The 27,198-nt window shown below is 38.7% G+C and overlaps 1 protein-coding gene across 1 annotated transcript in view; it reads right to left on the bottom strand.

The window, feature by feature from the left end:
• The window catches only part of PLA2R1 (phospholipase A2 receptor 1), a 946,386-nt gene that overhangs the window by 769,814 nt on the left and 149,374 nt on the right, over positions 1 to 27,198 (bottom strand). The gene's annotated exons all lie outside the window — the stretch shown is intronic.

The following is a 27,198-nucleotide window of genomic DNA, read 5'->3' as shown; positions in this document are numbered from 1 at the left end:
TGATAGCGATATGCTTGCATGAAAATGTGCTCATGTTTGAAAAGGAGTTGTTCAAACTGATTCAGGGCACTGCAATGGGCACCTGTTTCGGCCCCAGCTACGCCAATTTGGTGATGGGCTGGTGGGAGAATCGATCTAGCATACCAGACAGAGAAGATCAGTGTTTGTTTCAGATATATAGATGATATTTTCTCTGTCTGGGAAGGTGATGAAACTGAATGTAATTTCTTGGTACAAAATCTGAATAGTAACAACGTTAACTTGAAATTGACCATACAATACAGTCAAGATACCATTGATTTTTTAAACATCAGACTCACGATTACTGATGGGGTTTTAAACATTGAATTGTACAGGAAACAAACAGCGGGTAATTTATACACATTAATTTGCACTCAACTAGTTTCAGATGGAGTATCCCTTACAGTGAGTATCTCCAAGCTAAAAGAAAGTGCAGCTCTGAACAGAGTTACCAGAAACCAAAAAGAGAGATGACTAAAAGACAAATAGCAAGAGATTACTCACACAAGGCACTGAAACAGGCAAGTCAGGAGAGAGGAAGCTCTATCCCCCCCCCTAACTTAACTAAAGGTCAAGCAGGTAGTGAACCTATCTGGTTCATAATAAAATTCAGTAACCAAGCAGGTAAAATGCTAAATATTCAGAAAAATAGATGAGACATCTTGACACAGCACAACATATTAAAAGAAAAATCGGCCGTACTCCCACAATGACTTACCAAAGAAATGTGTCCTTGAAAGACATGCTAGTCCATAGTCACCTTACTCCACCAAAGAAATGTGTCCTTGAAAGACATGCTAGCCCAAAGTCACCTTACTCCAAAAACCAGTAACTGTCTGGGACAGGGCAGGGGTTTTTCGTCATTTCGTCCAATGTAATGCTTACAAATATAGCTGCAACATTCATGAAGTCACCCTGCACAGACTGAACAAAAAGATGCAGATCCCCCAATTGATAACTCGTAAGACTGACTTTGTAGTCTATGTGATAACCTGTCCTTGTGGGAAGTGGTAGATTGGCCCAACAACCGTCCCCATCAAGAAACGCAACCTGGAACACTGGGGAGTGATAACCAACAATGACCAAAGCTACAGCACAGCCAAACATCCAAACATTTCCAGGAAGCACACAAGGGGGAGTGGATGAAAGTCAGATATTTTGGTGTTGATTCAATATCAAAACATTCCAGAGGTGGGAACAGATTATCTGCATTACATAGACGGGAGTCCCGATTCATCCTAAAAACTAGTTGTATCACCCTGCAGGGGATGAATACAGATAAAGATTTACAGTGATGAGCCTCCACAATAAACACAGCTTTGACATTTGTTTATACTGTATGCATAATTTAACTGAGGTGAAGGGGAGTAGAAAAATAGTGACATGGGAGTTAGAGGATGACTAACCCAAGTAACCAAGCCAGGTTCCATTGTACTGCTTTTGGCCTGTTAGTTTTATGTGAATTGAATCTATTGAGCACTTTTACAATACATTTTTTTTTACAAGACGATTGGGCTGAGTGTACTGAAGATCCGAGATTAGCCATGTACATACAGTTAACCAGCACGAGAGAGCTGTACTAAGTACTCGTGTGACCTTTCTCTTTTGGGTGAGATTAGGAGAGAGTGGTAGGGCTACTGATTAATTATGTTTGCACAAGCTGAAGTCTATTTTGTTTATTTTTACCCTATTTTGAATAATTGGCCCAATAGTCATAGATCATGATACATCGACTTATCTATGCTGAATTGTCTGAATATGTACTTGAGTATTTTACCCTGCAAGAGATGATAGATAGAATATATTTTTCCTAATATTAGTATTCCATGTTTGCATTATAAACCCAATATTTTGGCCTAATTGGCAAGGTTTGATGTTATGGCACAGCTAGGCCATGTAAGATACTGGACCTACTGAAAATATTAATTTTGCGTGGTTTAACACATTCACAAGGGATTATGGGTCTTGTAGTCCTCCGGCTATTTTAAGCCATTAAAAATGTTCTTGCATCATGAAACCACATGTGACAAATATTATGGGTGTATTTTTTGTTGCACTGTAAAAAGAAAACTCTTTACCTTTAAAAATGATCAGCATGGGTAGCGCGCGGCGGTGCAAGATGGCCGCCACCTGAGGAGCTCCGCTCGGTCGAGTCATGCTCATAGAAGAAGGGACCTCTTTCCGGCAGCGCTGCTGCACGGCAACGACAGATTCTCTCGTCGGAGATGGACGGGCATAACTTGGCAAGTTTTCGGACCGAAATACGGTCTTTTTGAGATTTTATCCACTCAATCTGCTTTTGCCTTATTGCAGCCGGCATTTTGATTATTCTCCTACGCAGCGTCTTTTATGGCTGCAATGTCGTTTTTTGTGCCTTACTGACTGCAACTTCTCTTTGTTTATGAGGAAGCTCTTTTCTTTGGCCCCCGCTATGTTGGAGTAGCGGTTTGTTCCTCAAATTACCCCTGTTTTTGCTCTTTATTTTACATCAGTATTTTTGCTTAAAAAGCAATGGCAACAAACAAGTAAATAAACAAGGACGAGAGAGGTGGGAGTGCACTTTTCCTGACACAGCATTCTCAGTTTGCACAGGAGGTATGGTCTAGTGGTTTATTATTTGACTCCCTAACTGCAGCTATTTTTACACTGATATCTTGCTGTGCTTTTAAGTATGCTCCTTCAGTGACCCACATTTGAATGCTTTTTATCGCTGCACTGGGCTGACCACTTGCTATTTCCTTGGTAAATAGATTGCTGGTGTTCGTCAAAAAATTTCAGCACATCCTCCTCGTTAATACCAGTATTGTTTCTCCTCCCGCCTTCAATTCTGCTCTTGGCTGTAACTTTCCTGTGGTAACATCTTCACTATGGATTCCTCACATCCAAATAAATCTCATGGGACTTCTTCCGGAGGTCGTAAAGATCCAATTGTATCTTCTGTTAAACGTACCAAGAAGGATCCACCTTGTGTGTCGAAGTCGCCGCTTCCTCTCACGCTGGAGGATATCATGGAGGAATTGCGCCTATTCGCCCTTTTATGACTGACACTGTCGCTACTTTTCAGAGGTTGGATGACAAATGGTCTGGCCTTGATATGAGACTTACAGATGTAGAACAAAATGTTAGTGACGCTCAGGATGTTGTTGCCAGAGTTGATAGCCTTACTAAAGAAGTCAGCCAACTTAAAAAGACCACAGAGGATTTGGAAAATCACAACAGGTGCAACAACCTTCGCAAATATGGTATTCCGGAAGGTTCTGAAGGGTCGGATATGATTCAATTTTTGAAAACCCAAGTCCTTCAGATCGTTGGCATCCCAAAATCCACGGATTTCAACATCCAAAGAGCTCATCGCCTGGGGCCAAAGAGTGCATCTTCTGCATCCAAACCTAGAGGTATAATTGCCTATTTTCTCCTATACTCTGACCTCATGATGATTCTCAATGTGGCTAAGCAACATAAGCAGATGCTTTGGTCTGGCCATAGAGTTTTCTTCACTCAAGATGTCTCCAAGCCAACTGCTAACCGGCGGAAGGAATTTCTAGACTTCAGACCTGCGTTGCGATCCATGAACGCCCGCTACGGTTTAATCCATCCTTGCTTCTTCAAAGTAACCTATAAAGACAGAACTTTCAGTTTTGAAGATCCTGCTGACCTTCGGAAGTTCATTCATACTCACAAGGGAGAACTTATGGAACTGAGCAAACCCTAATTGTTTAGGTAATGACTCCCTGTTTTGTTTTGTTGAGTTTTATTTTAGTATGTAGTTTGTAACTATAACTGCTTCTTTGTTTATCCTTTCCCTGGTCTCTTAGGCCTCCCCTCTGCAGTTTCGTTGTAGACATTTTCCATCCGTGTTGCCCTGATGTCTGTAATGCGCGATTCATTCTGCTGCTGTTTCCCCTAAATGTTTGGTAAGTTCCCTTCATTTTGTCTCATTTGGTTACCTTCAGTCTTCGGACTCCTTTTTCAATCTGTTATTTACTATTGTATGGTGACCTGTCTTTATTCGGTGTCTCTTTTTCGTGCGGTTGTCTTGTTTTTTGCCGCCCCCCTCCCACATTAATGTTTTTTCGTGATTTGTTCTTTATGACCAAAGCCATTTGGCTTTCTGTCATCCTCTTTTTGATGTCCTATTTTGGGGGACTTTGCTCCCCTCCTTCTTCTCCTTTCTTCTCTTTCCTTTCTTCTCCTTTTTCTCTTTCTTTCCTTCTCTTCTTTTCACTGCTCTCTCCTTTCTTACCTCTTTTTCCTTCCCTTCTCTGGCAACATGTTTCTTATTTACCCCTTCTACATCTTCCTCTTTTCCATTTCAGCATATGGTTCTCTACTGTTCTCTCAGCCTGCTCCGGTGCCTGTTCCTGTGGTGGTCATACAGTTAAATTTCTTCTCTTTTTACTCCTCTTTGTTATCTTCATCTTTCCATCCTCTTTTTACCCTTATTTTCTCTTCTCCTACCCTTCTTTGACTTCTCTTCACTCTTCAGCCTACTCTTATTCAAATTCCAGGGATGAGTGGTCTTCGCGTTATATCTTGGAATGTTAAAGGTATTCGCAATCCTGTTAAAAAAACAACGCATTTTTACTCATTTAGCGAGATTGAAATGTCAAGTTGCATTGTTGCAAGAAACGCACCTTAATTTGCAAGATCTGTCTTCACTGCGTAAACAATGGATAGGAGAAGCTTTCTGCTCCCCGGCAGTGAACAACAAAAATTGTGTTATTATTTTGTTTCATAAGTCGTTAACTGTTCAGGTACAAAATGAGTTTCATGATACTATTGATAGATGGTTGTTTTTAAATTCTACTGTTAATAACACACAACTTTCCTTTTGTAATGTTTATGCCCCTAATGTCATTGATTTAACCTTTTGGAATGACTTCTCCACCCTTCTTTCTTCACATGCGACTGATGATTTCATTATGGGCGGTGACTGTAACCAACTCATGGATCCCTTCTTGGACCGGAAATCACAAACCAGATATGTTCCCAATAAGAATCAGAAATATATTTTTTAAACTATTTCTTCCAGAGGCCTCATAGATTCCTGGACAATATCCCACCCTGACACACTAGAATTCTCCCTCTTTTCTCCAGTTCATGCATCCCACTCTCGTATTGACTATATTTTTCTCACTCAACACGCTTTCCAATTCATGACTAACTCAGAAATAGGTTCTATTCTTATTTCAGACCACGCCCCTGTTATTTTGGACATGGTTTACCCTTCACCTACTCCCCACTCTCGGCGCTGGCGCTTTAATAATTCTCTCTTCTTAAATTCCCAGTTTATTGATCAATTTACGCTTTTTATGGAGGAATTCTTCCATAATAATCTTCACTCTACTTCTCAATTTCACTTTATTTGGGATGCCTTCAAGTCTGCCACCAGAGGATTTATTATTGACTTTGTATCTCGAAAGAGGAAAAAAGCCCTTTCACAGGCATCTCACATTCTTAAACAAATTAAAGAGCTTGAACATCTTTACTTCACCACAAACTCCTCTGATACACTCTCTTCTCTTATCAAAGCGAAAATGCAATATAACAAGCACTCCTGGGACTCCGCATGTAATAATCTACTCAAATTCAATGCTAAAATGTATGGAGGGCAGAACAAAGCAGGCAAATCCCTTGCAAATTATCTCAAAATCAAAAACAAAAATCCAAAATCATAGCTATTACTGATACCCATGGAGTTCGTCAGTCAACTGATGATAAAATCCTTGATTGTTTAGTCCAATATTACTCCTCCCTTTACACTCCAGAATCCAGTCCTTCTTACGCACAAATTGACTCTTTCTTTCAATCTCTTCCCAAATCCCCTGATAATCTTATAGATCTTTCATCCCTAGACATTCCTATCTCATAAAAGGAAATACTCAATGCCATTACTCTCCTACCCAAGGACAAAACTCCTGGTTCGGATGGCTTCACTGTTCGTTTTTTTATCTCCACTTTAAGAACATTTTAATACCACACTTACTTTCATTGATCAACCATTTTCTTGCCAAAGGCAATGCTATGCTTAATCCCTAAAAAAGATAAGGACCCCTCCCTTTGCACAAATTATAGGCCCATTTCCTTAATCAATACAGATTGTAAAACTCACGCCAAATTTTAGCCATTCGTATTAACAAAGTCATTCTTGACCTTATTAATATTTATCAATCTGGGTTTGTCAAAGGCAGATCCATTACCGATAACTCGAGAACTCTCCTTAACATCATCCACCTTGCCTCAAAGACGGATTCCCCAGTCGCAGCTATCACATTAGATGCTGAAAAAGCGTTCGATAGGGTAAGCTGGGATTTTATGTTTGGAGCGCTGAGATGGCATGGTTTTAGCCCCCCCCTTATTCAATATATTCAATTGTTGTATTCTGCCCCCTCTACTTCTATTTGGGTTAATGGCTCTATATCTAATTATTTTTCTCTCCATAGAGCCACCAGTCAAGGTTGTCCCCTTTACCCTCTTCTTTTCATTCTCGCTTTAGAACATTCCTTGGAAAAAATTTGGCGTTCACCATCTTATACCGGCTTCACATTTCAGAATTTTGATATCAAATTTACTGCTTATGCTGATGATATTCTACTCTACATTTCTAATCCGTCCACTTCTTTACCCTCACTTTTCTCTTTATTACAAGAATATTCCTTAGTCTCTGGATACAAATTGAATATAGATAAATCTGAAGTCTTACCTCTAAACAAATTTTGCCTTTCCCATATGTTTCATGGTGCTGGCTTTGGATGGAATCCCAGGAATATTAAGTGTTTAGGTATCCTTTATGCTAACACTATTAGAGAAACTATTAAACTCAATCATACGCACATACTTAAAAAGATCTCTGTACTCATTGACGGCTGGTCCCCTCTTTTCTTATCCTGGATGGGGAGGCTAGCAACCATCAAAATGATGCTCCTTCCTATCGTCAATTTTTATCTCTCGATGCTTCCTATTTCTCTCCCACTCTTTTTCTTTAAAACCATAAACCGCCTCCTAACAAAATTCTTATGGAATAATCGCAAAGCTAGGATTTCTCTCTCGTCTCTAACAACCCAAAGATTTAGGTGGAGGCAACTTTCCTAACCTTATCCGATTTCACTCAGCCTTCACTTTAAAACAAATTTGGCCTTTTTTCACAGATTCGTTTTGTTCTCCCTTAACAGCTTGGAGTTCAATTGAGCTTGCGCAACTCTCACCTTTTTCATTCCTTACAGCTACTCGCTTATCTAAGCCTCCGAAGAGATTTCTCACCCCCATATTTAAACACTCCAAAGCACTTGCTCTTTCACTGTCTCGCTCCTTTCTCTCATATGCTAATTCTCACTTCCTAACTCCGATTTGGTACAATAAATTCTTAAAGATTAATAACAGAGCGCTGTTCTAGAAGGAATGGATTGACAAAGGCATCATTACTTATGACCATTTACTTAAAGATAACTCCTTGAGGGATTTTTCAGACATTTGTGACTGATTTGACCTTTCCAACACACACTCTTCCCAGTACCCCTTGCTTAAAAATGCCATAACCTCTATTATTTCTCAAAATAGCTTTCTAACCAATACCGCCCGATCCTCTCCCCTCCACCAGACTTTTCTATTCCTCTCAAAGCTGCTGCCATTTATAAACTACTTTCCCATCCCACTGCTGATAGGTTCAAGTCTAAACTTGAACTCTTATGGGAAAGGGATCTAGCTCAGGAATTCTCCTTCCAGGTTTGGGACTCTATCTGGTCTAAAATACATACCATTTCCCGCTCTGCCAGAACCACACAGACTTTATACTTCTTTTATAACAGACTTTTTTTTACTCCTTCTTTTTTGCATAAATTCAAGTTACTCGAATCCAAAAAATGTTGGTCCTGCTCATATGTTGATAGTGATTTTCTTCATATGTTTTTTCATTGCCCGTTGGTTAAATCCCTATGGTCTCACATCTGGTCAAAACTAAATGACATTTTAGCCACAGACAATACTTTTGAGATTGTTCATATTTTTTTAGGCAGTTCCTCACCTATATGGAATGTTCAATGTAATGTACGTAAATTTATAGATATAGATATAGCCATTTCCTTTCAGATAATCACAAACAACTGGAAAGATACTTCAAAGATTTCATATAGTGCCTGGTGGACCCTGTTATGTCATCATCATAGGCTTGATCGTGCCTTTGCTACCACAGTACCTTTACTGATCAAAAAAGACTTGTTATGGTTACCTTTAACTGACTTCCTTTTTAGACATGTTCCTTGAACTTTACCTTTTCCCCCTTTATATTTTCTATTGTGATTATTACTTAGTATTTCACTTTTATTTGATCACGGAAATTTATGATATTAAATTTGTATTTCAGGTTGCCCTTCTTTTCTTCCTCCCCCTCCCCCTCTCTATTTCTCTTTCTAGCCCTCCCTCCCACAAAACAAAATACCTTTAAATACTTTTTTCCTTGATATAGTTTCTATATCCCTTTTTGGGATTGCATTGCATATTGTTAATTTTAATATTCTTTTACCTTCTTTCATTGCCATATGTTTTTGTAATAATGTTTTACTATGTCTATCTTATTCAATAAAGCTTTCTAAACAAAAAAAACTGGTCAGCATGCTATTTTTATAAATGTATTAACTGTCGGGGGTCACTGACATATTTTTTTCTTTTGTTTTTACTGTAACTGTGCTTTTTCACAGTAAGTGAGTTCTTTCACCTCAATTCTTGACCGTCGTGACCTGCATGACACGGTTTCTAAGTGCCCCATTGCCTATCTGTGGTCAAGAGCTCGGATAGGTTGAAACACGTTAACTGTTCCTTTGCCAAATATATCTACTTTGAAAAACAATGCTGGATCCGGAGTGGCTCACTTCTTTCACCGCGACCAGGTGAGATCTGCTATTATATATATATATATATATATATATATATTCACTGAAAAAACCATAGGTTTCACACACGTTATAGTTAGCTGGACATTTCTCTCGTAAAAAACCAATGAAATTCCCCCGTTATAGTTAGTACAGCTAACTATAACTTGCGCGACCGCAATCCACTGCTGATGACGTCACATATTACATCACTCATGACATGGTCAGTGACATCACTCATGACATCACTCATGACATCTCAAATGACATCACTGATGATGTCACTGATGATGTCATCCAGTGAACGTTTAATTTGCAAAAATTTTTATAAATATAGAGAAAGGCCTGTTAAAGAATGAGTGGGTGTAAAAGTGTGTAAAGGGATGATTTTCTGTGTTGTGTAACTGACTCGACAAGTGAGTCCTTTAACTACATCTTACTTCAGACTAGTGCATAAACTGTATAAATGTTTTTTATGTGTCTGTGTGTTGGTGTATAAGTGGTGGCATGGTTTTGTGAATAGCTATATAAGTGTCTATATGGGTTATTGATTGCTTGTCTCAGTATCTGTATGAGTTCCTACGTGTTTGTGTGGGTAAAGTGTGTGTGAGTGTGCATAGATGAGTGAGTGTGTGATTCTATGACTGGATGTTATTAAAAGTGCATCTCTGATGGACTGTATGGTTGAGTGAGTGTATGTATGGTTGTGTTATGGTTTGAATGTATATCTCAGTGGTACATTTGTGACTAACTAAATATGTAAAAGGCATTATATATGTGTGTAAGAGTATATAAGTGGTTAGATGTGAGAGTGTGTGATTGTGACAGTGACTGTATGGATGAATGTGTGCTTGTGTCAATGATTCTAATTGAGCATAAGAATATGATACTATTTTTGTGAGTGAGTGAACTTGAGTGTGTATAACTGTATACATGAGTAAATGGCAGTGTCATTATTTTTATGAATGACTAGGTGTGAGAGTACCTCTATGGATGATTGTTAGTGTGTGAGTGTCTATATAGATATATGTATAAATTCATATGATACTTTTTTATGGACTGAATGTAACTATGAGTGACTGTACAGGTGAGTGTGTGGAGGTGAATGAAGACCTAAAAGTTATTTTTTGGGTATGCAGTTATTAGTATTGCATTATTTATGGATTTGAGAATGGAACTGTGTAATTTTCAGTTGGTATATCAAAGGTTTTATAAGGGTGTGAGAAGATGTGGTAATTTATCACATTGATGTCTTCAACAGTGACATCATCAGTGATGTCATTTGAGATGTCATCAGTGATGTCATGAGTGATGTCACTGACCATGTCATGAGTGATGTAATATGTGACGTCATCAGCAGTGGATTGCGGTCGCGCAAGTTATAGTTAGCTGTACTAACTATAACGGGGGAATTTCATTGGTTTTTTACGAGAGAAATGTCCAGCTAACTATAACGTGTGAGAAACCTATGGTTTTTTCAGTGAATTTGCAAGGTTTTTTAAATGCTAATTCCTAACTATAACGTGTGTGAAACCTATGGTTTTTTCAGTGAATTTGTATGGTTTTTTAAATGCTAATTTTTGAATTATTAAATTATATATATATATATATATATATATATATATATTTTTTTTTTTAATTTCCTATGTATTCATTTATATATTATCTGTATCCTTTTATTTATTTTTGCTCTTTTTTTTTAACTTTCAATTAGGATAAAGTTGAACAGTTTATTTAATTTTTGCAAATAATTTTTCTCCACTTTTTTTTTTTAATATATTCTTGGGGTGCGCGCTCAGAGCGCGCACCTAGTACGTTTTCGTAAGTTTTTTATGAATACCGTTGTACGTTATTTACCTACGCATACATACGTTTTAGTGCGCACTGGGAGCACGCACCCAGTACGCATGCGTACGTACGTACGCATGCGTGCGTGCGTCGTACGTGCTCCACGCGGTTCACTTCCGCATACGCTTAAATTACGCACGTTTACGTTCGTGTATACGCGTGTGCAACGTATGCGCATTACGTACGCGCATATGACGTATGCACATGCGCTCCTACGCGTTCGCGCATGCGTAATCACAAGGTGCGAGCTCGGAGCTTGCTCAGTGCGCGCACCTCTGGTTATATGCATAATAAAACAACACTTCTAATTGGTTAACATTACTTTCAGTTTCTGATTGTTTCAACACCACACCCAATCCCCTCATGGCAAGTCATGTGATCAAGAATCATCACTTTTGATTGGTTTGAAGTACTTTCAGTTCCAGATTCTTCCCAAACCACACCTACTCCCCTCATTATTAGGTCTGATTCCCTTGGAGAACGAGCTATTCTGTTGTTGAGAGACAATGGCTGAACAGCAACCATCTTCAGACACTGACCAGGACACTCTTGAGAGACAGAGGAACAGGAAGCAGAAAGACAGCTTTATATGGCAGTTTTTTACTTTCCCAGAGGGACAAAAAAAGGTGAATGCACCAAAAGTTACTTGTACATTGTGTCAAAAAGTCTTATCACGTGGGAATGCTAACAAGAAGTATTCTTTTAGCATACACACAATGACGAGGCATGTTGAGGCAATGCATCCAGTATCTTTTCGTCGAGCTTCTGGAGCAAACCCTCCACCTGCTCAGCCGACGACATCTGCAGCAGCTCAGCCGAGCACATCTTCGGCAGCTCAGGCGAGCACTTCTTCTGCAGTGGTGCCTTCGCCTTCTTCCACACCTCTTTTTGGACCACCTTGTTTGGCGAGGTTGTCCACACGCTGCACTGATTGCGGTCGACTTATTTCTGTGGGTGAGACCAGTCTTGATCTCATTCAGAGAAAATTTGATGCGCATGAGTGCAGTAGGCCATAGATGTTTTTTCTTTTTTTTCGTTTTTCTCTTCCTGTTTCCCTACATTAACTCAAGGGCTCTTTTAAGAGCCACTTAAAAACTAAACCCCCAAAAAATTTTGGGGAATTTATTATTTTTTTTTTTTGGGGGGTGCGCGCACCCTGCGCGCACCCTAGGATGTTTTTTAACATCCTATTTTTTTTTATTTTTTTTTAAATTTAAAGTACAAAGAGAGGTAAAGAAATGGAAGCATGAAAAGGGAGGATTGAGAAATACAAATATTTTTCACTTATTTTTTTTAAAAAATAACTTATTTTGACAAAAAAAAATTTTTGTATTTTGCAAGGGAACAGAATTTCGTTTTTTAATTTTTCTTTCTAGTTCTGCAAAAAAAGAAAAAAAGTATTAATATTCAATCATCCATTTTATAAAGCAGTACATGTTTTAACATATTTTACAAAGCAATTTTTGCCCTTTTTTTGCTGTTTTCAGAATTTTTTTATTTTCACTTAAAATAGTGAAAACAATTGTATTCATCATTTAACAGCGGGCAAAAAAAAACCAATCTGAAAGATTGTTTAAAAAAAGCCCCAAAACTATCCTCACTAAAATATACCTTGTTAGAAATATTACATATATATTACAAATACTTTTCTAGATGAATAACATTTTTCTAGATAAACCGTCTTTAAACCTTGTTTCAAAAGCACACATGCCAAAATAATTTCTGTCAAAGGAGTCCACAATTGTTTTTATTACTTTTCCTTTAGGCCAAATAGTAATTTCAAAATCCTTTTTAAGTGATATCTTCAATTATAATCCTTTAAAATTACAAAAAATGCTTTTGGGAATCATTACACAGTGTCCAGCCTTTTTCACATTTAAGATAAACGGTGTAATGTCCAGTAGTTACAGTAGGTCCTTCATGAAAAATTATTGCAACTGTAACAAAAGTTTTTCCAGAAATTGATAATTGTTGTCCTATAAACTTCTTTATTAAAGTATCCAATTTTGAACCATCAGCTCTACAACGTTGCATCATTAAAATTACATACTGACCATATTTCTGTAAAAATAACGTGGAAAACATGTCAGATTTACATCTTGGCATCTTTAACTAATTTACTAAAAGTCACTGATTTACTTTGTGGTAATGGTAAAAATATGAACCTTTCTGAATCAACATTACTACTGCATGTGTTCATACAGTTTTCACAGCATTTCCCATTTGTAAGAGACACCAAATAAGTTTTCTACTTCTACTCCTTCATCTTCAAGTACGCTCAGTATATATATTAAGAATTCCTGTGCATCTTGCAGGACATTTTCTTTAAACTGTGTAGATCCAGAACATACATCTAAAAGATTTCTAACATCAGAAGCACTTTCTATTTTAGTTTTATCATTACTTAGTTTCTCATAAAGGAGACTCAGCAGAGAACACAATCTTTTTCCATGATTTACTATTATCTGTTCTTGCAACTTTTCAAGATAAAATACAACATTCAGCACTACATTTGCATAGCAGTTGACACCAGAGCTATTTTCAAAATGGCAACCAACAACCTCTTCAACACTGTCCTTTTTCTTTTTCCTTGCTATCACATCACTGTCCTTTTTTTTTTGTTCTGTTCATCCACATTACAGATATTTTCAATTCTCCTTTTCCGAGAAACAACATGTTTTTCAATCAAAGGATACTGACCTAAATTAGGAGCATAGGTTCTTCTTAATCTATTATACTCCTTTACACAATTTGTATCAGCACTAACTTTTGAGTCATCAAAGTCTATCATAAATAAACCAGATAATGTTTTTACTCGTGACAGAGCAACATATGCCATACCTTCTTTGAACACAGTAGAACCAATGTTTACAAAAGCACTATCTACAGTCAATCCTTGAGACTTGTGAATAGTTACAGCATATGCTAGAGAAAATGGAAACTGCTTTCTACGCACATATAAGTCTTTCACAAGCATGAAACGAACTGAACAACGACAAATGTCTTTAACTTCTTCTAACTGATCAAATTTTATTTTTAAACATCTTTTTTCTGGTAATTAATAAAACCCACAACTCTTCCCATAGCTCCATTCACTAAACCTTTTTCTACATCCAAATTTCTCCTTAAAATCACTCGACAATTCATGCAAACATATAGATTTTTTTCTAATCCAGCTGTTTTGGAAATGTTCTTCTCTAGTGAATCCAATGTATTTTTCAGTTTGCCTGTTAATGTAATAGTAATTCTTTCATGCTGAATTTTGTCCTCTGCTTCCATTTTCTTAATCTCTTCCTTTTCCAATTTCAAAAGTTCCTCATTGAATATTGAGCACTCACGTAGTGTTGGCATTAAGCAGATTACAGTATTTTTTTCAGCAATGTTCTTTTATATTTTTTCTGCAACTATTTCTTCATTTGGAAATAAATTATGTAGCATCCTACTCTGTAATGCTTTTTTGCCAACTTCTGTGAGTAGTCCAATTCTGATATCTTTCAGAATACTTGCATAATCTTCATCGTTTGCTTGTCTCATATTGGTAGTGAGTTCTTTGTACTCAAAGAACGACCAAATATTCACATTACCAATGCTTCCTAATGACTTCTTCGTGTCTTCATGTGTGACAGTATTAAACACGGGTTGTCCTTTAACTGGAGTGAGCTGTAAAAGATCTCCAAAAACTATGACGTGTTTACCTCCAAATAACACGTCATAGTCTCTCTTAAGAATTTGTTGCATTCTTAAATGCACAAAGGCAAGCATTAAGTTTGATACCATGCTCACCTCATCAATAATGAGAACTTGCATCTTCTTCAACACTCTTGAAACTTCGAAGCATGCTTCTCCAGTTAGCTTGTGGTATTCATTTTGTTCTCATGCTCCACTGGTAACATTAGCAAGCGATGTAAGGTAATTCCTTTTATGTTATAGGCTGCTAACCCAGTTGGAGCAGTTACCACACAAGACAAATTTGAAGCTGTTTTTTGCTGTAGGTAGCTTCTGATGACTTTTATTAAGAAACTTTTACCAGTTCCAGCTTGTCCACTCACAAACATCCTGATTGGTTCAAATGATGTGCATGAGCACTGTTTTTTTTCATGTAGTAATCCATGATCAATTTTTTGGGTGACTTCTTCATAAATTTGTTTTTGTTCTTCATTCAGTTGTTGTTCCAGATTTAGTAAGTCTATTGAATCTTCCTGTGCTTGATTCATAGCCGTTTCTACTTCAGTCATGGCTACTGCAGCTTCATTTTCTACGATTGGTTGTCCTAGGAGATCTTGACTGAGTGTTCCAGAACTTTGGCTGTCTTGAGAACTGTCTCTAGCTACTTCAGCTGCAATTTTTGCTTCCTGTTCATTTTCTTCATTTAACATTTGGACATAAGTTGTGAAAGTACTGCATTCTTTGCTGTCTTTGCTAGCATTAAAAGAATCTTCATAGCTTTGAAATTCTCCCAGCAGTTCGTCCTCTGAACGCCATGGTTTAAACAGCTGTAAAAGAGCCAAGTAGTAAAATTCCTTTTTGTCAGTAGTGTCGCAACTCAGCTTCCTGTGATTTATCAAACTTCCTTTTGTTTGCTTCACCAAACATCCTTCCTCACCAATGACATTAAATTTTCCATTGTTGATGTCTTCTGTGGCTTTCCGTGAAAAAATGTAGTTCTGCAGCACTTCATAGAGACACATGTTCTCAAGATGATGACTTATTTTTGGGTAATATGTGTCCAACATGTTTGTTTTCAAAATATCTGTACTTTCTGGGTCATTCTCGGCCAAATATTCAATTTCTCCAACAGATTTCAGTACCCGATTTCGCATTCCTGCAAGGCCTAAACTGACCCAAATTATTCTTCTGGATTTCGAGTAAAGACTTGCAGATGATAACCTATCTGAGCATTCGTAGGATCCAATTTCTCGATGCGATAACATCTTTAAACTGAAACTGTACAGCTTCTTACTGACAGTCTTCTCGTGAGAAATCTCTTCCCACATTTCCTTCAATTCTGTTTTCTCAGATTTAGTGATGTAAGATGTGACATACCGAGCAACAGCAATAGAATTGTCTGCCACATACTGAATATCCATGTTAGCATTCCACATGGTTAAAATGACTGGGTTGTAGTCATTTATAAATTTTGACTCTTCTTTTCTTCTTAGGTTGTATGTATTTTTGGGAGATTTTCTTGTTATAGTATGTCGCACAGCTGACATAAAACTGTTGACTCTTCCTTTTGAAAGAACAGGTCTGGAAAATCCAAATCGACACTTTGTGTATAATTTATCTTTGGTCTTGTACTTCCGTCGACAGTATTTTCCACACCGATGACTTTGGAAACGTAAAACTTGCTCTTTTAACTTTTTCTCTTCTGTGCTTTTAGGTATAGCACATGTTGCATATTCTTCAATGAAAGATAACACTGCTTCATCAGCATCTGTTCCAAATGTTGAAGCATCCTTGATCCACAACAGCATATGAATATGTATGCCTCCTTTTTTCAACTGTCTTTCTTTTCATATTGCCATTCTGCTGAAAGATACATCCTGACTGCATCCAGATCTCCTTGGAAGATGTTCACAGTGTGGATTGTAGGTCACAGCTATGTCTTCTGGAGTGAAAAGTATGCAGTAAAAAGAGGTATGATGAGAGACCTTGCTTTGCCAAATGTAGACATTAAATGGATTGGTCAGAGAGGGTTAAAGTGGCACCAATTAATGCCTTTGGTGAAAACCTTTCTACATCTCCCACAGCCTAACCTTATTATTGTGCACTGTGGTGGAAATGACCTAGGCACTTTAACTGGGGTAGGTCTGGAAATGCTTGTTAAGGACACCTTGGTGCAATTGATGTCACTTTTTCCACAAACTGCCTTTGTATATTCTAATATATGCCAAAGGCAAAAGTGGAACTGGTCCAACCAACATTGTCCGCAGATTGACAAAGCAAGGAAGCACGTCAACAAATCTATTTCTGCTTTCCTCAGAGACTATGGTATGGGTTCTATATACCACAACAACTTGCGTTACAACATGCAAGACATTTATAGAGGAGATGGTGTACACTTCACTGATGAAGGCAACAGAGTCTTCCTCTTGAACTTAAGACTCTGCATCAGTACTTACTTGTAGGTACTACCAAAAAAAGCACTCAATGAACACAAGGGCTCTTTTTAGAGCCACCTAATATCTAAACACTTTACTGTGATTTTTATTTCTCGGCGATATTTTAAAAAAAATATAATTCTTTTTTTTTGCCCTACAAGGTCCTACTGTGATCCCCTGCCAATGCCTAGTGGGTCAATATCTCCCCACTCTGTCCCCTTCACACGTTCTCCCCCTTTGTTTTTTACTGCCTCAGACTGCGAGAGACAAAATGGCGTCCGCCGCTTCCTGATTTCCACCGATTCGAATGTTTACTGACATCTAACAACCAATCAGATGTGCGCTCGCGCATGGCAGGGTGCGCGCACAGTGCTTGCTCAGTGCGCGCACGCTGCGCGTGTATAGATATATATATTGATTTAAATGCTATTTTCTCAGGAAATACTTTTGGGACCCCCCCTTTTTCTCAGCCCCCGCTTGACGAATCACCCCGAGACTTTCAGGGTAGGAGCTGAGCGGAACGCCCCATTAGTTTTGAAAATTTTGCGAGGATTCGTCAACCGGCGCCAAAGTTATTCAAAATAGAATTTTGAGATTTCCTATGGAAACACGGTCCTAACTATAACTACCTACTGGCGACCGCCAGTAGGTAATATATATATATATATATATATATATATATATATATATATATATATATATATATATATATATATTCACTGAAAAAACCATAGGTTTCAGGGGCGTTATAGTTAGCTGGACATTTCCCTCATACAAAACCCTAGAAATTCCCCCGTTATAGTTAGTTCAGCTAACTATATCTCGCGCCCCCGCAATGCACTGCTGATGACGTCACATATTACATCACTCATGAGATGGTCAGTGACATCACTGATGACATCTCAAATGATATATATATACACGCTCCTTCTTCCACACAAAAAGCGGAGCACTCGCAGGCGGGTGCGATTTTTGCGGCTGTGGACTCCGCAACTATATTTCGCTCCACTCCTTTTAATCCAAAAAGGAAAATATCGCACTCCCGGGGGCGTTATCAACAAGATTTGTTTAATGACCAGATGACCAGCAACAGACGCGTTTCGGCAGAGATGCCTTTCTCGATGTCAATAACACATCGGAAACGCCATGTTTTTCAACTTTGCCATTATCATAAACACAAAGAAAGGACTAGCGCATTCAGTCTAACACAGGAGTCATTTTGTAGTGGGTATGAATGCTCATATTATATATGCACTACAATTCATTTATGAATTATTTCAAAGTACCTTACTCAATTATGTGCATGGTTTACATAAACTCATATTACACACTATTCGATTATCAACCGTGTATCGGTTTACAAACATTCATTATGTCGTGGTACACAAATTTCATTACGCCGTAGATCGGCCAGTATCCTTTCTTTAAATGCATTTCTAAAGAACTTTTTTTGTACATTTTACTTTGTTTATAATCTTTATTTTAACAATTCCATAAATTTTTCAATTTTTAAAATTTTTTCAATCCATTAACATCGCAGGGTATATTTTAATATCATTTCTCAAAATCCAAATCTCATATTCATATAAATATCCTATACTAAGACACATTGTGTAGTTCCAACGTCCATTAAAACTATTTCAGCAGGGCTCCTAATACTGAATCACCAATAGAATTAACCCAAGAGTGGGTCTCATCATGAGCCTATGTGTACAGATAATTCTTCTCCACTATTTAAACCACGAGGAAATTTAGTGAGTAAATCTATTATAAAACGTGACTCAAGTCTTCGTAATTTTCTTACTCTGTCACCTCCACAGACATTTAAAGGAACATAATCCAAGCCATAAAACTGTAGCAAGCTACGGTCACTCCGATGTTTTTCTGCGAAGTGACGTGCTACAGGATACGTCTGATCATTTTTGTCAATGGCCCTTAGATGTTCTAATATTCTGATCTTCAATTGGTGGACCCTGCTACCTATGTAGCGTAGCCCACATGGGCATACCAGGCAATAGACTGTATATGGCGTGCTGCATGTAATGAATTTGGTGATTTTCTTTACCTTTCCGATGTCTGGGATTGTATAGGATAGGACTCTTTTGCTGTTCGCGCATGCTTTGTACCTACTACATGGATAGAAACCCATCATTTCTTTCAAGGTACTCACTTTGTGTGGTATTTTTTCTAAATGACTCGACACGAAGTGACCTTGCTTTATAGTGCTATCAGTTTTTAGAATATGCCAATTCTTTTTGAGCATGTGTTTTAAGTGATTGGCTTCCACAGAGTAAGGGGTAATCATCCGAAATTTACCCTTATCTACTGTGGATTTGTCTTGATCCTTCAACAATTTATCCCTTGGGACACCTCTCACTCTCTGTAAAGTAGCACTTAGTGCCATGGGATTGTATCCCTTCACTGTAAAACTGGCCAAGCTTTCTGAAGCAGTCGCTTCAAATTCGTCTTCCTTAGAGCTATTACTTTTTAGCCTAAGTAATTTGCCTTATGGTATACTGTTGACAAGCTTAGGGGGATGGCTGCTGGTGGCAAATAATCTTGAATTGCCAGCAGTAGATTTGCGGTAAAGAGCTGTCTGAATATTACCTTCTTCTACAAACACCTTCAGGTATAGGTAGTCCACTGCCACCGGAATCACTGTACCTGAAAAGTGCAAATTTACATCATTCTGATTGAGAAAGTCGATATACCCACGAGCCGAATCTGCTGTTCCCTGCCCCACAATGAACAGGTCATCGATATATCGATACCACTCTATTACCCTGCCACTCTTGTTTTCACATTGGTAGGTTCTGGGCACCTGCTCCTCCCACCAGCCAACGAACAAGTTCGCATAGCTGGGGGCGAAGCAGGTGCCCATCGCCGTACCAGACAGCTGTTTGTAATGTTGTTCTTCAAACAGAAAAATGTTATTCCTCAGGCAAAACTCCATAAATTCTATTAACATTTGATTATGTTCTGAGTACTGCAGCTTGCGTTTTTCCAAATAAAACCTAGCAGCTTTCACCCCATCTTCATGGCGTAAACAGGTATAAAGACTAGTGATGTCTAATACCATTAGTTGGTATGTTGGATCCCACCTCACATGCATAATTTTATTCAAAAAGTATTTTGTATCTTTCACATAGGAATCTAACTGAGCCACAAATGGAAATAAGAAATAATCAATAAACATTGATAAATGTTCAGTCAATCCCTTAAGAGATGATACAATCGGCCTACCAGGCGGATGCAGGCTGTCCTTATGTAGTTTAGGAATGTGGTAAAAAGTAGAAATCACAGGATTCGAACTAAATAGGAACAAATGTTCTTCCGGTCCCAACATCAATTTCTTGCACCACTTACTAATCAGTTCATCATAGGCCTTAATACTGCTTTGATACATCTCACCAGTTGTTTTTTGATAACATTTCACATCTGATAATTGACATAAAGCCTCATTGCAATACTGTTCCCTAGTTTGCAGTACCACATTCCCCCCCTTATCGGAGGGTTTTATAATAACTGACTGATCCTGCATCAAATTCTGTAGTGCCAATTTTTCCAATTTCAACAGATTGCTGGGAGATGATTTTGTTGTGTTCTTAAACCTGAATTTTAAAAGGTCATTGACCATAGTTTCAGAGAAAACATCTATGGCATCCAATGGCATTTGGGGGTTGAAGAGTGACTTTGGTTTAAACGGACTTTCTCTCCTTCTTGATCAATGCCCATATTCTTTGTTCTTTGTACCATATCCTCAGTTGCTATAAGGTTATCCTCAATTTCTAATCTAAGCTTTTCCAAGAGTTCTATTGCAGGCAAATCTTTGCCAGTTAATACATCCGTGGCCGTCAACCTTGATGTTACCGCTTTGTGATCTCTCATACTTGATCTTATTTTAAAATACTTGTGTAATTTTAATTTTCGCACAAAAGATCAATTCTAGTATGTGTATACTCCAGATGGTTACTCGGACAGAATGTTAATCCTAAACTGAGTACTTTTTCTTCAAGCTGTGAGAGAGATTTATTCGTTAGATTGACCACCCTTAATTTAGACATATCTACAGTCTCTTGGTTGATTTCTTGCGATGCACCCATCCGGGTGCCTTGCCTCTTCCTCTTCCTGCCGCCACCGGCCCGTCGTGTTTTTCTACGTCTCCTTCCGGTGGCTTGTTCTTGCCCCCACGTAGCCATGATTGACGGATTATCTGGAACTCGTCGTGAAAAGGATTCTGGATGAACTTTGATGGATTTGAACTACAACTCTCACTGAATGCCCAATTACTTGGACTCACCCTGGACACCAACCTCTCCATTAAAGAACTCATTGTCAAAAAACACACAGATGGCCTGGTACCAGCTCTCCCAAATCAAAGCCAGACCATTCCTTCCACAAAGCGACTTTAGAACTGCTGTTGAGCACTTGTTCTTTCTCATCCAGATAGTGGTAATCGTCTAGTCTATGGCCTCCTAGACTCCACACTAGCACCCCTTAGACACATCCTAAACACCACAGCACATCTCATCCAGGGCCTGAAGAAATATGGTTATATCACCTCCATCCTGATCAAACTCCATTAGCACCCATTTCATCCCACACCATCTCCTAAAACAGTTGCATCCTTTACAAAGCCATCACAAACAGCAACCCTGGTTATCGTGCAGACAACCTCGCCATCTCTGGTAGTCCCAGCACAACCACAGCAAGGACACCATCAAAGTGCAGACTATGAAGAGTAAAAAAGAAAAGAAAACAAGACAACATGCCTTTACCGTCTATGCACCCATGATCTGAAATAGCATCCCCTTGTCCATCAGGACCTCCCAAATGCTGCTACAATTTAGGAAAGGTTTGAAGACTCACTTCTTTAAAGAATACTGTGTCACAATGCATTAACCATCCACAACTCAGCTTCCTTTTCTATAGCTCATGACTTCAAGCTTGTCTCAACACTTAAATTAAACGGGTTGATGCACAAATTCTGGGCCAAGTCCCAAAGGAAGGAAGGGCGCCTTTGTGCAAATAAAGAAATCCTTTTCAGCACACAATTAAAAGTCAAAACCATAAAGATGTATTCAAAAGTTAAGCATCATTATAGAAGTCAAAAATAGTTAGTCAGTCATATTCAAATCGTCATCAGTAATGCATCCTAATATAAATTGTGCAAGGGGTAATACATAAGGTTGTCACCAAAAGTAAGTAAATAGCTAGAACTAACATATAGTTCAGCAAAGAACCAGCATAAATCTACCCAGCTCATAAGTCAAGGAAAGTCTATGTGTAAATCAGCAAGAGGACCAACATGAAATCTTTCTCTGAGGAAAGAGCCAAAAGGCAGCCCACTTTGGAGACTGCTCGGCTGGATAGGCAGAGAAGTTCTGGCACACATCCCACAAAGGGCAAATTTATTTGGTTTCAGACAGTGATAAACCACACACTTGAACTAATCACCATTGGGGAAATTGCATTATACGAAATAAAGCACATTTACGTAACACCTACATCATTAATAATAATTGAACACCAGTAAGCCTAAAACAAGGAAAATTACATTGCACGTTTGAAGCGAAGAAAATAATAAGCTTTTTAAGCAAGAATGAAGCAAAGTTGTGACCTGAGAATAAGCATTGAAAATGTTACTTGTGGGGTACATTTGAACACAGCCTCCTTCTTCAGAAACACAGATCAATACATTTTATAACGCAACTTCTGCATCAACATGAAAGTGAACTCTATTTCTTTCATGTCTTAAAAAAGAAAACTCACTACTAGAAGTGTGAATGGGAAAGTTCCTTCATGAAAAATAAAAGAAACAGTTTTTCTTCCGCAGCTTTAAAATAGATGTCAGTGCAAGCAGGCTGAGTCATGCTAACGTAAATGCAGCTAAATAAACAAACCTAGTTTCTAGTTAATAAAAAATGCTTTCTCAGTTGCCTTTCATCATATACAACCCTCCGCTGCCTTCATTTAGGAATGTACATACATACATAAATTAACACCGTATAAAAAAGTGTATTTTATGTATCAGAAGCAAAAGGTCTGCTTGTCTGTAGCTAAGTCCAAAAAGGAAGATGTAACTGTCTAAAACGCTTGGCTGCTTAAAATGCCAAGAAATGCAGCATCTGTTTAAATTTTAGCTAACCATCGTGATTTATTCTTTTGTTGCAGTTCTTCCCTTCGCTTCCAGTGTTTACTTCGGATGGTTTATCATACTACAAAATTTTCAGTGACAAGACTGGATACAAACATATCCATTATATCAACAATTCTGTGGTATGTTCTAATCATAAAACTCTTACATTCAGATTATAGTTTCAAAATGAACAGTCTTACATAGCCCGATATTTTTTGTTTTAGGGGGATGCGGTACAACTTACGTGTGGAAAATGGGAAGCAATATACATTTTCATGGTTACAGATGATGCAATGTAGGTATTCTGCATTTAATACAATCATTTACTAACATTTGTTTTTTTAATAAATGTATACTTTTTTCAGACATACTACACAATTTCATTTTTAATCCATGGACATCTGCATCATGTTCTCTATATGCAACCGATTAAGTAAGAGAGAAACCGTGGTAATAACACAGCGAACAATTGATTATTTTTCAAAGCAAAAGAACAAAATTAGAGCATGTGACCATGCTCAGTGATAAATGTTTTGCCAAACAAATATTGTACCTTTATGTTAGCCGTCAAATCTACAGAGATCCCCTTCTTAGGCAGATGTAGTACAACTGAAAAAGAAGATCTCAGTCCGGTAATTAAGGGCACGATTACAAGATTGGTGGTCCGACCGCCAGACTGCCATTGCGGTGGATGCTAGAATTTCCATCAAGCATGCGACATCCTCACAGCCGGATCTAGGAATGACCGCCGGGCCGGTGGTGTGCTGATGGTGATCTTAAGGCAGTGGCATGGTTAGGCGCACAGAGTGAGCCTGTAGGCAAAGCGTTGTACTGCAGCACCTACTCTGATGTTCACGCACTGTTGATCTGCACCATGTTGTGCATGGCACACAGTGCTTGCATGACAGTGCAGGCATAGGGTGGGCACAACATGTGCCCCCAGCCACACTTTACAATGGGCTACAGCAACAGGGGGCCCTGTTTGGGACCCCTTACCAGCCTTTCAGATGACCTTTCCATGGCAGGGTTAAAAGTCATGGAAAGGTCATCGAAAATGCAGCTTGTAATTCTGGCGGTGATGCCTGCATCGACACCGCCGCTATACCCCGCTGCTTTCCCGACTGTCGTCACTCTCAGATCCATGATCCTGTCGGTGATGGCGGTCTTCCAGTGGACATGAGGTGGTCTGACCGGCCTACTCCTAATAGGGCGGTCGGTCCGACGAGTTGGTGGCGGTTGGTCCACCACCACAAGTAAACTGCTGTATTCGTAATCGGGGCCTATATGTTTTGGGCATCTCGGTTAAACTTAAACATGAACATTTACCGTCACTAATGGAATTTGACAGTCCAGCTAGCATACTGCGAATGCAGGATTTGTGGGAATTTCAGGGTAAATCACACCCAAACTTACTCTGATCAAAACCAGGATGTTTTTTAGGGTTCAGTTGGGAGGAAACAAACACTCCTGTAGCAATAAATGAAAGCTCATTTTTGTGCAAGAGCCTATGACTTTCTGAATGTTGTTTTTATCTGTCCTGCAGAATATATGCTTGCCTGACAGGTGGAGTAATATGCAGGTTCTTCTCTACTGGACCCATAGCTTTGTATTTGATTTATCAAGCACACTAAGTTCTACTTTTGGCAAATCAGGTGTCATGTAAAAATTGAAAGATTAAAAACAAATATATATTTATACATATATATGTGCATATTACCTACTGGCGGTCGCCAGTAGGTAGTTATAGTTAGGACCCTGTTTCCATAGGAAAACCGCAACATTCTATTTGGAATAACTTTGGCGCCGGTCGACGAATCCTCGCGAAATTTTCAAAACTAATGGGGCGCTACGCTCCGCTCCTACCCTGAAAGTCTTGGGGGGATTCGTCAAGCGGGGGCTGAGATAAAAGGGGGGTCCCAAAACGCGTTTTTCCCATGCATTTTTCCATAGGACCTTTAGACATACATATATATATATATATATATATACATATATATATATGTATATATATATATATATATATATATATATATATATATATTCACTTAAAAAACCATAGGTTTCACACATGTTATAGTTAGCTGGACATTTCACTCGTAAAAAACCAATGAAATTCCCCCCTTATAGTTAGTGCAGGCAACTATAACTCACGCGACCGCAATCCTCTGCTGATGACGTCAGATATTACATCACTGATGACATATGTGTCTTTATGAAAAATAAATATTTGTAATATATGTATAGCTAAAGATTAATGGAAGAAGACATGGGTAAATAAGTGTCTAAATACAGTGATGTAATATCTGACGTCATCAGCAGAGGATTGCGTTCGCGTGAGTTATAGCTGCCTGCACTAACTATAACGGGGGAATTTCATTGCTTTTTTACGAGTGAAATGTCCAGCTAACTATAACATGTGTGAAACCTATGGTTTTTTAATTGAATATATATATATATATATATATTCACTGAAAAAACCATAGGTTTCACACATGTTATAGTTAGCTGGACATTTCACTCGTAAAAAACCATTGAAATTCCCCCGTTATAGTTAGTGCAGGCAACTATAACTCACGCGACCGCAATCCTCTGCTGATGCTAATACTGTATTTAGACACTTATTTGCCCATGTCTTCTTCCATTAAATTTTAGCTATACATATATTGCAAATATTTTTTTTTCATAAAGACACATATGTCATCAGCAGAGGATTGCGGTCGCGTGAGTTATAGTTGCCTGCACTAACTATAACGGGGGAATTTCAATGGTTTTTTACGAGTAAAATGTCCAGCTAACTATAACATGTGTGAAACCTATGGTTTTTTCAGTGAATTTGCAAGGTTTTTTAAATGCTAATTCCTAACTATAACGTGTGTGAAACCTATGGTTTTTTCAGTGAATTTGTACGTTTTTTTAAATGCTAAGTTACTTTACGCCGTTCGTGGTGTGCGCGCCCACTTCACGCAGTTCGTTCCGTGCGCGCACGGTGCGCTTCGCGCACCGTGCGCGCACAGTGAGCAGTGAGCAGTGAGCCCACTTTACGCAGTTAGTGCCGTGCACGTTACGCTTGATGGGCCATGTACGCACGATGCACTTCGCGCACCGTCCGCACACGGAGGACATATTATGCGCTTCGTTGTGAAAGGTTATCTATTAAATGTTCCATTAAAATTACATGCCATGCACAAAAGGTGCCCTGCGGCCACCGTTTGAACACGGGGGGGGGGGGGAAGTGAATATATATATATTTTTTTTTTTTTTTTTTTACCGTACGCGTACGGTAAGCGTAATCGGCATTTTTTCGAAAATTTTTATTTTTATTTTTTTGCCTTGGGGGTTCTTTTGGGACACCCTTACCAAGGCTAGGTGGTTAGGAGCTGTCTAGCCTGCCCCTATTCATATTATCCAACTTTGTTTTTCCTCCCCCCCTCAGAGTGCGAGAGAGAAAATGGCGGCCGACACTTCCTGGTTTCGACCGATTCGAATGTTTACTAAGATCTAACAGCCAATCAGAATCGCGCTCGCGCACGGCACCGTACGCATACGGTAAGCTTACCGTAAGCGCACGGTAAGCGCGCCGTAAGCTGCCACAGATATATATATTGATTTAAATGCTATTTTCTCAGGAACTACTGAACAGATTTACACCAGACCTACAAAAGGCACTTCCTTGACCTGTAGACTACCTCTCTGCCAAATTTCAAGTAACTCTGTTCAGCCGTTCGGGCTGTAGCTGTGTCTAAAGGTCCTATGGAAAAATGCATGGAGAAAACGCGTTTTGGGACCCCCCTTTTTTCTCAGCCCCCGCTTGACGAATCCCCCCGAGACTTTCAGGGTAGGAGCGGAGCGTAACGCCCCATTAGTTTTGAAAATTTCGCGAGGATTCGTCGACCGGCGCCAAAGTTATTCAAAATAGAATGTTGCGGTTTTCCTATGGAAACAGGGTCCTAACTATAACTATCTACTGGCGACCGCCAGTAGATAATATATATATATATACATATATTGCTTTGAAATTACTCACTGGAGTGTGAACTTTGGCACCTGAGTTTGATTGTGCTAACTGCAATAAATAAGGGACTAAAATAATTGGTTGTCGTTTTGCTTGCAGTTCGTCAATATGCAGAAAAGCCTATGAAGAAGGGTGGTTTACCTGAAACGCGTCAGGCTCTGCTGGCGCCGAGTGCAGTTGTGTCTTTCCTCAATTGGAGATTGCGAACTGGGA

Source organism: Triturus cristatus, chromosome 3_1, assembly GCF_964204655.1.
Source record: "Triturus cristatus chromosome 3_1, aTriCri1.1, whole genome shotgun sequence".
Lineage (NCBI taxonomy): Eukaryota > Metazoa > Chordata > Amphibia > Caudata > Salamandridae > Triturus > Triturus cristatus.
This window is presented reverse-complemented; position numbering and strand designations above follow the sequence as displayed.